The sequence below is a fragment of the Anopheles arabiensis genome, chromosome 2 (genome assembly GCF_016920715.1).
Source record: "Anopheles arabiensis isolate DONGOLA chromosome 2, AaraD3, whole genome shotgun sequence".
NCBI lineage: Eukaryota > Metazoa > Arthropoda > Insecta > Diptera > Culicidae > Anopheles > Anopheles arabiensis.
Window position 1 is genome coordinate 26114384 of NC_053517.1, and position 15533 is coordinate 26129916.

The 15533-nt window shown below is 49.0% G+C and overlaps 2 protein-coding genes across 4 annotated transcripts in view; one reads left to right on the top strand and one right to left on the bottom strand.

Moving 5' to 3' along the window:
• The window catches only part of LOC120903778 (autophagy-related protein 16-1), a 249551-nt gene that overhangs the window by 171264 nt on the left and 62754 nt on the right, over nucleotides 1-15533 (bottom strand). The window lies entirely within an intron of this gene.
• The window catches only part of LOC120903762, a 91676-nt gene that overhangs the window by 15151 nt on the left and 60992 nt on the right, over nucleotides 1-15533 (top strand). For both annotated transcript variants that reach the window (XM_040313379.1, XM_040313371.1), the window contains one exon: nucleotides 12031-12080. The gene's annotated coding sequence lies outside the window, so the exon portion shown is untranslated. The remainder of the gene's footprint in view (nucleotides 1-12030; nucleotides 12081-15533) is intronic.

The following is a 15533-nucleotide window of genomic DNA, read 5'->3' on the forward strand; positions in this document are numbered from 1 at the left end:
TCACACGAGCGACACACACGCAAAAAAGGGAAAACAATCTTTGCACACCCATCACCCGCGAGAGCGTTGTTGGAAAAGTGCAGTTAGGCGCAGTCCGGGATCTGTGCACGAGAAGAACCTGCCCCGGATAGGCTACTATGCGGTGTGTATGTGTGCATTCCAGCACTGCTCACCGTACGCCCAACCCACCCCTCGGCTGGCCGGAAGATGCGCACGCATCCACCCGCCGGGCCGGGTGCGCCTGGGGACGCCTGCAGAAACTGTCGCGCTTGCGCGGACAGACGTGCCGCAGCACCTTGGCTAATGCATTCCAGCTGCTGCCGCTGCCGTCCCGTTTGCCCGCGAGGAAGTTTGTCTACGATATTTACATAATTTAAAGCTAAATAGACGTCCCCGCTGGGTCCTCTCGCCCGTCCAGCAGGGAAGCGATGATAATCACGACCGTAAAAGGAACGACATGGTAGTAGCAAGTGGTTGGCGTGGTTTGTATGCACGAGCATCCCTTGCTGCAGCTGCACCATCCTCTGGGAAGCCGAAGGGAAAATGTTGGGGGGACAACCACTGTAACAGTTTCGGGCTGACGCACAATTCGCGCCAAACGGTTTCGCAGCTGTGTGTACGGTCGCTCTGCCGCGTTTCAGAGTAAATCGAGCACAGTGGAAACAATATCGCCGTGGCGCCGCATGTGCGTTCTAGTTTACCTCCAGGGGTGAGTTGTTTTTTCCCTCCCTCTTGCAACAGGGTAGGATTTGAAGGAAGAAGATTCAAACACAAACACACCTGGTAGACACAGCTCACGTACACACGGCTGGTGCCGGTTGCATGTCAAACACATTCCGCAGGCTGTGTTTGCTAGTAAGTGATTCACCCATTGGAAGAATCAATGAATTATTCTGGAGCGTGAGCGAAACAAGTCAAGCTAAGAGTAGCAAGCTCGACGACGTGGGTTAACTGTAATCTAGCTCGCTTCTCTCTGCCCAAATTTGGATGGTAGGAAGCGCCAGCGCAGGGACATGAATTATTGACAAGACAGGAACCCGGGTGCATTTCATGAATCATTAGAACATGTTGTTGCTGCATTCCTACGGATAGTAGTCGCATTAAGGTTTCATTTATGTTAAATCAACAGTTCTAAGCGAGGAATGAAGAAGGTGAAAGGGTAGAATGTAGGAGACATGAGGAATTTTGAAGATTGACTTGGTAGGCATAGATAATTCATGCCCTGTGCAATGTTATGTGTCTACTCATGTATTAAATATGAAAGCACGGTTAAGAATTAGTTTTTTTTATCACAACTTTCTACATAATACTTGTTACATATTCCCAAACATTGTTGTTCTGACAGTTCTTTTTCATCTATCTCTCAATATGATTGTTAGAGTGTCTTAAGGTGACTTGCGATGATTTATCCACAATCAAACATCATTCTGATGATGCATCGGAACTATTTAACAGTTCAATTGAAAAACACCTCCTTTGAGGTAACCAAACGGTGCTACTAACACCACACTACAACAGCAAAGTGATGGTAATTGTACAAAACAACCGCTTTAATTAACCATCCATTCATAAAAGCCGATCAACCCGATTGCACCACGGAACATACCATCATTCCCACCATTGGCTTCAATTCCCCTCCTTGGGTGTTCCCCCAATGCTTCTGAAGCGCATTATTCGCAAGTGGAATCGGTATCACTACACATCGACCGTGCGATTAGCGGGAACGCTTGGGAAGGAAAATCAGGCCAATCCTCGGTCCTCGCGCACCGAATAGAACCGGAAAAAACAAACCCATCCCGTCAACAACCACACACACACATACACAAAAGGGCTATAAAAATGTATGCGCCTACCCCTATCCCTCCCTGGCGTGAATAATAAATCCATTACTACGCCGGTGCGCAAACGAGCTATGCTGCGACTTTCACTGCAAGCTGATTTTTTCCACCACGGTAAAGCGTACCCCTTTTAACCACCCAATAACGATGCTCTAACGAGATCGATGGCGCTGGTGTCCGAGAGAGTGCTTGCCGCTCGAACGCAGCACCGTTCGATATCGTTCTGCTTCTGCGATCGGTTTGCGATTTGACAACAGGCCGAGGAGCCGCACCGTTCGACAGGTTCGACCCCAATTGCAGCCTGGGAAGTGCGGTGCGGCGCAAAGAAGCAAGCTACATAATTGCATAATGCCGTTAGAGTTGCCGCCCGGCTGCTGCTACTACGATGGCGTAAATCGGATGCGGAATTTGGGCGCAAAAAATGTCTCACTTTTCGAGCCCTGAGTGTTACAAGCGCTTAAACAAACACAGCGCAAATATTGAGAAGCAAAAGTGTATCGTTTAAGCAAAGAAAAATGCTTCTTTAACGTGTCCGCAAACACATCCAGTGCAAGCTTAAGCACGATTGTCATTAACACTTGCCACAGGACAGACAGGAAGTTCGCTTGAACAACCCGTTGCTTGATAGTGCGCCATGCGCCGCGTGCGACACACTCACCTACATCCAGAGGAAAGGCCCGCGAGTGACGCGCGCACGTATGCCGCTGCTGCTGACGTACCTTACCGGTTGTGTTTTGTGTGTCGCGGCTTCCCGCATCAACGCAAACCCGGCGCATTTAGCTTTATAAACACATCACACGCACATCATCATCATCATCAACAACCATCCAAGCCAATGCAAGAAACGACCAAACGTGGAAATGGTCCCGCTCCCTGCTGTCGACACAGTATTCTAAACGGGTTCCAATTCCAGTCACGCACCGGCGCAGGAACGATCGCCGTGTGCAGTCGCACCGCCAGCAATACTTTCTCCCCGGGAGCGAGAGACCGCTCCTTGTATCGGTCGGATTCCCTTTCCATTCTTTTGCTGATGAGCGGCGGCGGCGGCGTCGTCTTCTCGGGGACACACGCAAACAAGTGGACCTGTCTGCATGGCAGTGAGCAGCAATCTCACGCACCACGAAGGGAAATGACATCTTAGCTGCTGCTGCTACCGGGTTGGGGGATGCGATGTGATCTCTTTGCTTGGGGGCTGAAAAATGAAGTAATTAGTGTCGCCGAAAGTCACGACACGGCAACCCCGAAGATGACTTCTCCCGGCCTGCGAAGCGTAAGCGGAGGGAATGACTTTGGCTTTTGCGTGAGCTATGTTCGAGCAGGCAGAGTAATCAAAGGCCCTGCGGGTCTGGCGCGCCAATTGTTCGCGAGCAGAATTATTCACAACTCAATTCTGGACCTTGCGGTGTACACCGACTCGAGGTCACGCTTAGCACGCGCAGCATCTCCAGAGAAAGTGCACTGAAAAAACACCAACTTGTTTTTAAGCTTCGTTCAAGAACCTGTTCCAAATGTACATCGCTTTTTCCACCCCTTCCCACCACCACCACGCCACGGATTCCAACCACGAAGGCGGCAAGCTCACCGTGTACAGTGTGTGGTGGCCTGTATAGCGAGCGCGGGAATGCGGGAATGGCCCAGCAAGGGGCCGTCCTACGACGATAGCGATAGATGGGGGCGAAAACCAGAATATCCGGCAACGGCGAATATAGGCCAGCAAGTTGTTGCTAGCGTATGCTTTTTTTTGCAAAACGAAAGAGGCAGCTCGCATTACCTATACGAGCTAAATCAACCCCTCAACTAGCCTAACTAACTGCACTCGCACTTGCACCAGCTGTCTTTCACTCTCCGCTCGCCTGGCGCTATCTCTCACGCCAACTCTTCCGTTCTGAGAAAAGAGGCAAAAAAAAAGCAACAGGAAACAACACACTCTCGGTGCAGAAGTATGTGAGCACCTTTCTGGTACAGTTCCACGCTTCTCCCCCAGCAGCTCTGCAACTATCTGCGCGGGGGGGGGGGAAAGCGAACTGCGGTAAACCTACATCATAATTTCTTATCGTCTAACCGTCATAATTTTATACACCCATATAATGCGACTGTAAACATTATTAATAGTCCTTATTCACATGCTTTATTGGAACAATTTCTCCGGCCTGCATTGTGCGGCGCAGCGCTGCATTCGCTCGCGATGCAGACGACGACGATGATGATCATGCTGATGATGATCTCGTGCACCGATCGTGTCGCGGCGAGGGGCCGCGAGGAAAATACAGTTAACCTACACCACCACTCCGACCGATCAACAACAACAACAATGGCCAGCCTGCGAGCTGCAAGTGACCAAAACGACGACCGTCTAGCCTGGCACCGAGGGCATGATCTTCTCCACGACAGGCGCCTGCGGTTAGCGAGGGAGGGTTTGAAAAAGTTTGTAAAGTGAAAAGACACTCTCCCGTAGAGACGTTCCTGTCCCTCGGATGAGCCCTGGCAACATGGAGCCCAGCCGCACCAGTGCCCATTGTTTGCTAAACGACGGGCAAGTGTCCAGTTAGTGTGGCACACGGCGCAAGAAACTGGTGCATGGTTTCGCGAGTGAACGACGTACACACACACACACATTTATCTTGCAAATAATTTGTGCTAAAAGCTCTCCTCCTAAAGAGGAATATGGGTTTGGAAGATGCAGGGAGAGATTTTTTACCAGGTCACGCAGACGCAGCACAGTTTGCATGCGTCACCGGGCGGGCGGGATGATTCTTTACCGGTCTCTCATGGTCATTATTATTGATTGCCATCACTCGGTCGGACAACAATTTGTCCACACCGGAGAACTCTCCAAGGCACACCACAGCCGGCCGAACATTGTTAGAGAGAACGGGGAATCATTGTTCAGCAGCCCTAGTTCCCATTTCCTCAGCTCTTTTCACTCTTCCCCCCAATTTCCCAAGCCGCAGGAAGGTGCTCAGCCACCCTGCCGCGGTCGCTGAATGAAACGCTTGTTGCATAATTATTTTTGTTGATTCATCATAACGATGAGAACATTCTACTTTCCGCCGGCCGCGCGATTACGGTTGGCCGAGGAAGAAAGGGGAAGAAAAAGAAATGGGGACGCTATGGTCAGTTGAAAATTGCATTCCGTTTGCCCTCAAAAAAAGGGGAGGAAAATGGGTCAATGAACAAGAATTAAATTTATGTTTAACATGACGACGGATAAGATGGACAACAATGTTAACGATTGTTTGTTACGATCGGTAATACATCATTTCCCCCCGGCACAGAGATCGCGGTGATTGTTGTGTGTGGCAGCGTACCAGCGACGTAATTAACATGTCAATGTTGCGGTACCAATACCATACCTACTTATGTTTATTAATAACTTATTTAAAGCACAAAAAAACACACGCTAATTGAAGAACCTGTGGCTCTGGGTAGTAATCTGCTCGCTGCAGCAGAATTATTGTAATTTTTATGATCAAATAAAAGCAAACCCTACACCACACGGCGGGCAGCACAGAATGTGGGATGTAATTGCATCCCGTTCATTTGGTCAAAGAAAAAACAACGCATCCCAGCGTTGAAGCCACCATATCGCAGCATGCAACGAGCAACCTTGAGCGGCCCCTAGTTATCCACCGGCTCGAATCACGCGGCAGGGCATAAATTAATGCACGGTCAGCAAAAACCCTTCTTGCTGCGCTGCGCTTTGCCCGGCCAGACGCACGCAACCAGATAAACGGAAGCGTTGGCCAAGATGATGGACTCATCCAAGCGATTGCGCGCGTGTCGCGTGCTGTCATCCCCGTCGTCCCATGACGATAAGGCTGTAGCATGTGTGTAAATAATGTCTCAGTGTGTGGACTCCGATCGATCGTACCGCGGTACCGGGTTTCGTTTCGTCAGAGGCTAAGATAGCCTCTTCTTCCCCCCTGAGCGATAAGGACACGATCGACCAACGGAGTGCAGGGTGGGCGGGATGTGTAATGGCAATTAAATGCACTGCAAAGCGTCGTTGGCCATCTTTGGTCTGTGGAGGAGCTATAAATAGAGCTCGCAAACGTGCTCGCTCCGGCACCGGCTTGGAAACGAGTCAACGAGCCCCGTTCGTCGCCAGTGTTTGTCGCTCCACACTTCACTTCGCTCACCGGCAGGCAGGAGCGCAGCCCGCACTTTGCATATCGATCATAAGAGCCAGGGCAGCGTTGTCAGCGCGGCAGATGAGCGCGCCTGCCGAGCCCTGGGATTTAGCACCGATCGTCGCGTTGACGTGGGCTAAAAATATGTCCCATTGGCACGTGAGGAGTACCGCCGAGAGCGCACCAAACATAAACGGCCGCCAATGATAACTAAACAACGCGCGATCGATGTCCTCCGCTACACAGCATTAGCCTCATTCAAGAGCGAGCGTTGAAGAACGCGATTGCGCACGCATTGGATAGGCTGGGAATGAAGGGTTGCAGACGCAGATCCACGCAGCCACATGTTTCTCGCCCAAAAACTGCGGCAAAGATAATCACTGGTTACAGCGACCATAAAAAGAACAGTTATAACCCTCGCCCATGCGGCCACCAACGCAACCTTCGGGGCACGGTGGGAAACGGGGGAATATCATCAGCCAGGTGGGAGACATTTTTGGTTTTTTCGGACAAATCCACAAGAAAAAAAAAAACACATTGTTTTGCTTTGTGAATCCGGGAGGATTGGAGATATCTTTCTATTGGGGGAAAGTTGCAGCCAGTCATGCCTGCTGGAGAAGCATTCTTTCCGTCTCGTGTTCGTCATTCATCACTGGTTCACTCTGGAATGGAACAGGGAGGGCAAGTCACAGCGGCATAGCACACTCCCCAACAGGGCGCAAGCTCTCGTACCAGCAGGGGAATCGCGAACCGAGCTTAAACGCAGCCAACTTAACGGGAGGTTAATGTTCGCTCCAAAAAAACAACCCTCCTAAATCTAAACAGTAATACCTCGGCGCATTAAATCGACGCTAACGTAATCGATTTAAATCATCTTACCCACCGGGAATGGAATGAATCGATCAATGTGGTTGCATCGCGCCGAGTCGGTAAGCGGTTTCATAACTTCCTTCCCGAAGCCGGCACCACTACGATCACCGGAAGTGCGGAACACGGCGGAATCTACAGCTAGCGATTTCGAAACGCATCGAAATAATTCGGTCAGAATGTGTTTAAAACAAGATGGCCCTGTGAAGCCGGGAGGTAGGGTTTTGATTGGAATCTAGCGGTGATTTTTGTTCGTCGCTTTCCCGCTCTTGATCGGCTTTACGCGGTCTCGTTTTGATGGCCATGTAACGAAAGGTGCTAAAACTAGGCTAAAACGCTTGTCCGATTGCTTAATTTTGGACACTTCCTCCGATTCTCCGAAAAAAAAAACGGTTACATGGGAACCGCAATGCACATTTCTATGCTAATTTTGCACGCTGAAATTGCTACACTTCCGACCATGGACGGCAGAGAATGGACCATTTCGCTCCATTTTTATTTTGCGAATAAACTGCGCGGACACAGCACGTACTTGCTTTTCTGTGGACGAATTGTTTTCATTTTTTTTTCGGGAAGAAAACGACTCACAGCTGTAGCGCGAATGGTACCCGCCAGTTTACAATCCGTTTTATTGTTGTTGAAAGGTGCGATGGGTTCATTGTTTTTTTGTGGACCAATTGTTTTCCGCCCTAGTGCTGTACAACTCTTTGGGACGCTTCGGACATGATCTAGTTTTCAGCGCGCTGACAAGAAAACAGTGTGAAACTGTTGGCATTGGTGACAGTGGCCCCGCACTGGAAAGCAGAATTTGGGACACCCTCTTTCTCCGTGCCGATTGGCCGCTAGTGGCCGTTTCGCATCAGAATGTACGCCCCAATGTCCGAATGTCGGAACGTGCGGCAGTGACTGGAATAAAAAGAATACAACCACTTTCTCACCGAAACGCATTAGCAACTGTGGCCCCGGCGTGGACAAACGAAACGGGATCTCACACGTACTGAAATAATGCTGCTGCTTTCCGTCTGCCCGACGTTTCGAGGGGAGCCGAGGGAGCGCACTCGTCTTTCATGTAGCGTAAAAATTTGGGTTCTTCATTTCGGCCATCCTTAACCATGCTGACTGCTTTCTTTTCTTGTATGTCCGTGTGTCTCTGTGTGTGCTACGCATTTTTGTTAGCTGCGTGTGCACGTACACGAGAGAGGACACATATTACGTGCAATTAGGAAGGAAAATGGTTATCAATTACAGCTTATGGGTACGCTCCCAACCCAGCGCCTATTATGCTTCTTGATCACCCGAGATCACGATCACACTGCCCAATTCCAACGACGCCCCGAAAAAACTGCCACTACTACCGCTAAATCATTCTGCTTGCTGGTTATTCTTGACGTTTAATTTATGTGAGAAAATTACTGTATTACCACAGTAATTGGGCGGCACGAATGGGGTGGAAAATGAAGCCGAGGCGCCGATGTAACTTGAAACTGGAGCAATGCGCTGCTAAAACCACGTCCACAAGACAGGGACGCAAACACGTTCATTTCGGGACAGCTTCCCTTTTGGTTGAATCGTTTCCCTTCCCACCTCTCTATTTGTTTGGTTACATTTTTAGGCGTTTTCAACATGCCGAGCACAAGACACAATGGCACGTTTAATCGTTTAATGCCCTAACAAGAGAAGGAAAACAACGGTATCAATCAATGACTCACTCGAAATGACACTTCCTGCCCGAAAATAAGAACGCAAGCGCGCGCACACACACCCGGAATGTGATAATTTGGTGTCCATTACCCTTCAAGCTGGATGGCTGTGTTTGGGGGCAACTGGAGCAATACAGAAGGAATAAAAGAAGAAGAAAAAAACAACCCGCCCGAACACAACAAAACGTGAGCCACCGAATTACCGAGTGATCACGAACAAATGTCCCCCTTGGCGGCGGCGTTGGACAGCTTAAACGCATTCTTTTTACCGACATTTCTCCACCAAAAACTGACTAGTAGCACCCGTTTCCAATTTTTACTACCGTTCTATGACGCGCCGAACGAGTTAACGGAATGTGTTTTTCGGTCCTCTCCTACCCAAGAGATCCGGACACTCCATAAAAAGCTCCAAAACCCCAACCGACATCGCACAGATTACACGGTGTGTTATTGGATCGAGCGGTCCATCGTCTTGTCTCTCTGGGCCCGTCGCGAAAGTGGCGTACAATTATTATGTTCGGTTCGGTTCGTTCGAAGCAAAGCAGCAAGCGGTTCCCATCGCACCGCAGAGAATGCGTAACCGATTGGTTCTGTTTTACACCCCGATACCGTAGCCCAATTTCCGCAACCGTTGCTGAGGTTTTGGTTGCGTCAGCTACCTACATTTTCTACTACGGCGAGCTACATTGCTTAAGGTAACTGGTTCTTTTGGACAGAGGCACGCACAAAAAGCCATGTAATCATGCGTTCGGTTGGGATGCAATAAAAACATCAACGTGAAATCTTGCTCCTATTAGCACCTTGCATCGGAAATACAACTCGTACAAAGACTTTCTACACCCAGCGACCGGGCAGAGATGGCACGATGCATCGTAATCTAAAAACCTAAAAAAAAGCCGTACAAAACCTTTCTTCATTTCGATTATTAAATTTCTTTCCAGCTTATCGGGGGCTAGGCTAGGGCAAACTTTCAACGCCTTATTTGTTGGTTGTCTGGCCTTTCGGCTAGCTTCTTTTTGTTGGTGGTGGGTAATTTGGAGCAACAGCTTGTACCGATCAGTAATCGTGCTGTAATTATGACATTATCGATTTTACCACGTGCCAACAACGAGTGCCGGCAGTGCAGCAGACGAATGATTTGAAGCTCCATCACAGCGTGCACTCTTCTCTCAGCTATGTTTCTTCCTTTTAAAATCGTTTTTTGGTTGTTTTGATTACGCAGACAGACACAAAGCACACTCGTACTTTAGTTACACATTTTCGTTAGCTCTTCGCTTAAAAGTAGCAAGATTAAGAAGTACTAAGATTGCGCCCAGGGTAGCTTGTATGGCGAAAAAAGCGACAACGGCCCATTCTAACGGCACCTGTTGGCGATGTAAAACGCTGCTCTTCACATCGTCGCCGCGGCATGGCCTCATCGGCCCTTAACGTTTCCACAAACTCCACTTTTCACTTTTCCTGCGAGCCGTCTCACTGCCAGCGATATTCAAATGCCTGCCACAGCAGCGGGACACATTCATCAGTCGCTCGTTCGAATGGTCGCCTCCATTCTCGACGCTGCACGTGCACCCGTGCCTCCGTTGCGATCAGCTAGGCGAAATAAAAAGCCTGGGCAATTAGATCGAGCCCAAAACGGGATGCTGAGCACTGAAAGGGATGGAAACGATCCGGCGCGTCTCTTGCACGAGAGCACTTTTAAGGAGGCCACTTGTAAAACAGTACATAGCAACATTTTTGTCATATTAAAAGACGATTTCCCGTTACACTGTACACACACACGGACGGGCTGGCTGGTAAGAGTGATTAACGATCAGCGTGTGCTTGTACACACAGCGCAAAGGGTTCGTGTTTCGTGCTGCCCTTTTGCTTCATCTCCGGGGTGCACCACACATACCAAAATTCAGTGCCACCGTGTCGCGCCGCCTCAGAATACTAATCACGCACAGCGTGTGCATTCTTGAACGGAGAGCTTCGAGACCCGAACAAATGCTTCAAATCACACGCTGCACTTCAGTGTTTGGTACACGAAACAAACACAACAACAAAAAACACAGAAAAGACACTTTATCACTCGCGCGGTGTCAAACTTTCCATACTAATGATGACCTCTCCCTTCATTTTCTTCTAATAATCGTTAAGGGCTAGGGACGGACGCTAAGGCTCGGGGCTCACAGCGTTCTTCCCATCGCATGCAACACCAGCCCATCCACACCTGGTTATTCGTGCGGTTCGTGCACCTTCCTACCACCTGTGATTGATGAAACGTGCCTCGCCTGAAGTAGTGGCGCGATGCTAATCATCATTACAATATCACCCAATCTCGACTCGGCTTAAAATGCATACACATCGAACACGGTGGAGGTGGGGCAGGCAAACTCCAAATCGTTCACCAAAAGAGGGAAAAGTGATTCAACCTTCTCCGTGCAAACCGTGGCGGTGAAAACATTTCATCTAATTATGTAATTATGCCTCTTTTGACCGAAGGCATTGTTGCTTTCCGGAATGCCGCAAGCGCCGCGACGACCCACAATCCTACACAACCGTTTGGTGCCCACATCCAAACACAGCAGTACGCAGTGCTTCAAGTTTCCTTTTTTTTCGGAGGCTACACTTTTCCTGCAGGTTTCGGTGAAGCAGCAGGCTTTTTTTGGTGTTTTGTGGGTCATAGTGTCGTGCAGCCTAAAAATAGCCTCAACCCCGAGCAGGGTGCCAACGGATCGATTCGTAAGAACATTCCTCCCATTCATTGCCCCAGCCCGGCTGGGGAGGGGAGGTAGCTGGTGGCACCCACTATACACGAACCCATCATCGGCCATCCATCATTTGGAGAAAAGCGAATTCGTTTAGGCGAATAGCTGAAAGCTGAACGCTCTTGCTACAGGGCGCCGTTAGCTTGCGTCGATAAGGTCCGCGGGTGCTGTACAACCATGAAGGGGACGACGATTCCCCTTTTCACCGTATTGCCATTGACATGCTTTATGATGGATCACAAATGCATCGACGTTTCGGTGTGTGTGTTTGCGTTTGATGGATGAATTTTGTGCACGATTGCTGTCAAGCGGCACGAAGAAAACGAACACGATCGGTTTATCGGAGAGCGAGTGCTAAAGTGCATGCTCGTTTAAAAGACCCAGTACTACACAACATTCGTCAGAGATGGTACACTAATGATCGTTTTAGACAGTCGATTCCTCACCAAGATGTTTTGTCACTCGTTCTTATGTGAAATGATATCCAAATGCGCATGGAACATACCTAAAAAGAGAAGTAGAAACAGATACAACATATGAGTAATGTGGATGAATCGACTACACAACGCTCTTTATATAGCACAATAAGCCATCAGGCCTTCAGAATAAAAGATCAAGGTTAAAAGAATGGCCCCGCAAAGCCTCGCAATAATTCTAATCAAATAAATAACCATTTGTGGCACCGCCAACCGCTCTATAAATTTGATTATTCTAATACGGACTTTGACACCTCTTTTCGTTACAGCGCCACCTACAACGAAAGCCGTAGCGCGCGCAATCGATAGCAAATAATAGGTAAGTTATGCAAATCCACCACAACCTTCTGGGACATCATTTCCATCGTACGAAATGTGCCACACACACGGACACACAGTCAACGATTGGCTCTTCTTTGCCTTGAGCTTCTCAATCTTTCGTTCCGTTCTGCACCACCGCACACACCGTTTGTCGAACAGCGCTGCAAGAGCAAAGTTTTGCACCCGGATGGCTTACAAGTGTGGCGCCACCGGGATGGCAAGCGAGCACATTTTGCCCTCGGAAGCACAGGAAGCGGCAGGCGGCTGAAAAGGAGGGGCGGAGGCTAAGGCATCCCGAAATCGCTGTAATTTGAGCTTATTTACTCACAGCGCCACGATTGAAGTCATTTTGCCTCAATCCATCCTGAGCAGCAACCGCAGTAGCTGTTTCAGCATGATCTGGTAGTGCTGCGGTGCTACGGTAGAGCCACAGAAAAGTAGGTCTTCGCTTACCTCGAGCGAAGCGAATCGGATGGGATGGGATCGGGAGGGATGGCAATTCATTCAACATAACGCTGCGGAATGGCGTGGTACACTTAATCATGATTGAGAAAGTGGCATAATTTTGGCAAGCAAGCGCTTCATTCAAATGTTCTGGCAACGGGATCGAGAATTAAGGAGTCTGCCTATTCCCACCCTTGGTGGGGATCATCTTCTATGTTTCGTGTGCGTGTTCAGCACAGTGCACAGTTTGATGAGGAAAGGAAGCGATGCGCGCTGTTCTTGCTTTTGAGGGCTGAAACGTACAGTTTAAATCAGCTTGTGCACGTACGGATGTGTACGTTAATCACAGCGACATTGCGGAGTTTTTTTTCATTTCTTTCTAAACCAAAAACTAAACCTCAAGTGAATAGTTACCTGAATGAATTTGAAATCCCGTACACAAAACCATGCAAAACAACCAAAACGGCGGGTTCGTTGTCTGTCGTTTCGTGCAAGTCTTTCGAATACATAGCGCCAAAGTACCTATGAAAAAAGCACCAGCGTGAGCGGTGGGCAAGTTTAACGTCTAATCGGCTCAACTTCACTGCAACAAACAGACACAGACGCACGGTCCGAAAGACACCGTTAGCTCATGATGAAGAGTTTGATCCCGTCGCGCATACGATGCACTTGTCCATGGGAAGCGGGACCCCTGATCGACGTCTGTATGTGAAAGAACGCATACACACGGGACTGCGTGCGACAGTGGCTGGTTTGCCCGATACCCCGGCAGCGATTTATCAAGATTGTTTTCCCATCCAGCCGACAGGGAATGGGTCATTAAAATCATTGGATATATTTTCAGCAATTAAAAGCGCCTTCCTGCACGGTGTGCGGTCGTCGGTACCACACGTCCGGCACGTCATCACGTCAAGATTACGTGAAATATGTGCGCATAGCCGGGGTTGGTGGGACCAACTGCTGCCGAGACAAAGAGCGTATGTACTGAGGTTGTGCGTATGTGTGTGTGTGTGTTTTGTTTTATGACCTTCACATTCATCCTGTACATCCGGTCCCGGCGTATGTGCTTGGGTACGTTGGAAGGTGCGTTGAACGAACCGGGTAATTCACTCTCCCTACTTACATTAGCTACGGGTGAGGTCAGTGCGGTTCATTGCAAAGCTCCACGCAAAGTACTGGGAGGCGTAAAAATGCACTCATACGATGCTTGCATACTGCACCGGAAGTAACAAACAAGTACGTACAGTACCGAAGAAGTGTTTGCCTAAATTGCCGCGAAGTATGTGGGGGGGAGATCGAAGATAAAAGCAAATATAAAATAACACCAAACAAAACTCCTCTCTTTTACTTTTTTTATGTACAAACACACACACACACAGACACTCAGGCATATAAGCAGCAGTTCGGGTTTATTGTGATCGTGTACCAAACACCCCGACACCAACGATTCCAACGATCGCCGATAGGCGCGAGGTGGAAAAATTACCAAGCAACGGTTTATTTATTTTCTTTCACTTCCCATCGCCCCCACCCGTCAGAAAACTTTTCATTCCAATTTTATTTTTTCAACATTCACCCACCCATTCCACAAATTCATCACGATGGAAATCGAAGCTTCGGTTTTGTAACCGCACAACATCAACCCTTGAAGTTGCACGCTTGCTGGTCCTGCTGCTAGGTGCTGGATCCCTCTCTCTCCGTTTCTCTCTTTCTTTCTAGGGTGAAGTGCAAGGTCAGGGCCGGTGGGATGCGGCCAGCACGAATGAGGAAATGTAAAACAAACAGGGAAAGAGTGAGAAAGCAAACCTTCACCTTCACCAGCAGCAAAAACCGTCTCAGACAGATCTGGCGCGAGCTCACAAGAGATAACCACAAAAATTGGTTGTGTAATAAGCCACAAAAAAAAACTGGGGGGCAAACATTACACGTTGTGCAAGAGCAGGGCCGCAGGTTCAGGTGTTTTAAGCTCCCCCCTTGAAAGTTGATTTTTTCCTTCTTCTCTTTCATTCTTTCTTCCCTCGGATCTTGACCGATCTTGGTGCCGCGAGAGCGCAAAGGGAAAATATTTCAAGGAGCGAAAAACAAAAAACAAACAAAAACCAGTCGACCATTAAAAACACCCTTTTTTTTCGTGAATCTCGATGCACTTGCTCTACCAACACCCATAAACACACAGCCAGACTCGCTCTCCCTTTGCCTCGTGTTGGGTTTTCGTCGCTGCCGGCCATTTAGACTTGTCGCGCTGGTCATCTTCCAACCAGCTCGCTCGGAATAACGGTAACAATGTGATAATGTGTAATGCTGAGTGCTCCTAATGCATTTTTCGGTACCGTACACTCTTCCCAAAGCCCTTGCCGTTCTTTCTCCCGACCACCACCACCTATGAGGAAAATTGTGTGAATCGCAGGCCCCTGCAATCGGCAGCCCGTCATCGGCGTGGCGTGCTTGAAGCTAATTTGCGCTCTCTGCCACACAAAACCCCGTCCAAACCCTCCCCAAACCGCGGACCAATAAGGGCTCGATCGCAGGCTGACCACACAGGCAGTCCCAGAGGCGCACACAGTTGGGTCTGCGTGTCAGTTGGTCATTGGAAAGCTTTTGCACGACACACCAACAAGCCTGCGCGTCCGCTGCTAAAGGTTTGGGCACATTACACGCAGCCACAACGGTGTAATGTGAAGGAAAAAACATGCCATTTAACAATAACTAATCGATTACGCATGACCAGCCAGACGTTCTCGGCTAGTGGCCAGTGGCAAGAGGAGGAAGGGAAGGAAGTACACTCAATTCTTCGTCACACGCTTCCCTCGCACTACCCCATTTTAACCGAATCGAACACGTGGAAAGGTTGTGTTTTGCCAAAGCACCGTTACTGGCGATGCTGTACGGGCGGGGGGAGGGAGCTTTAAAGAGAAATAAGCTCAATGTTCCGCATTTTAATTGCTCAGCCCAGGCCCTAACAGTTGCATCGACAAACTGACAAAAAAAATGGTTGCGTTCAATTCGA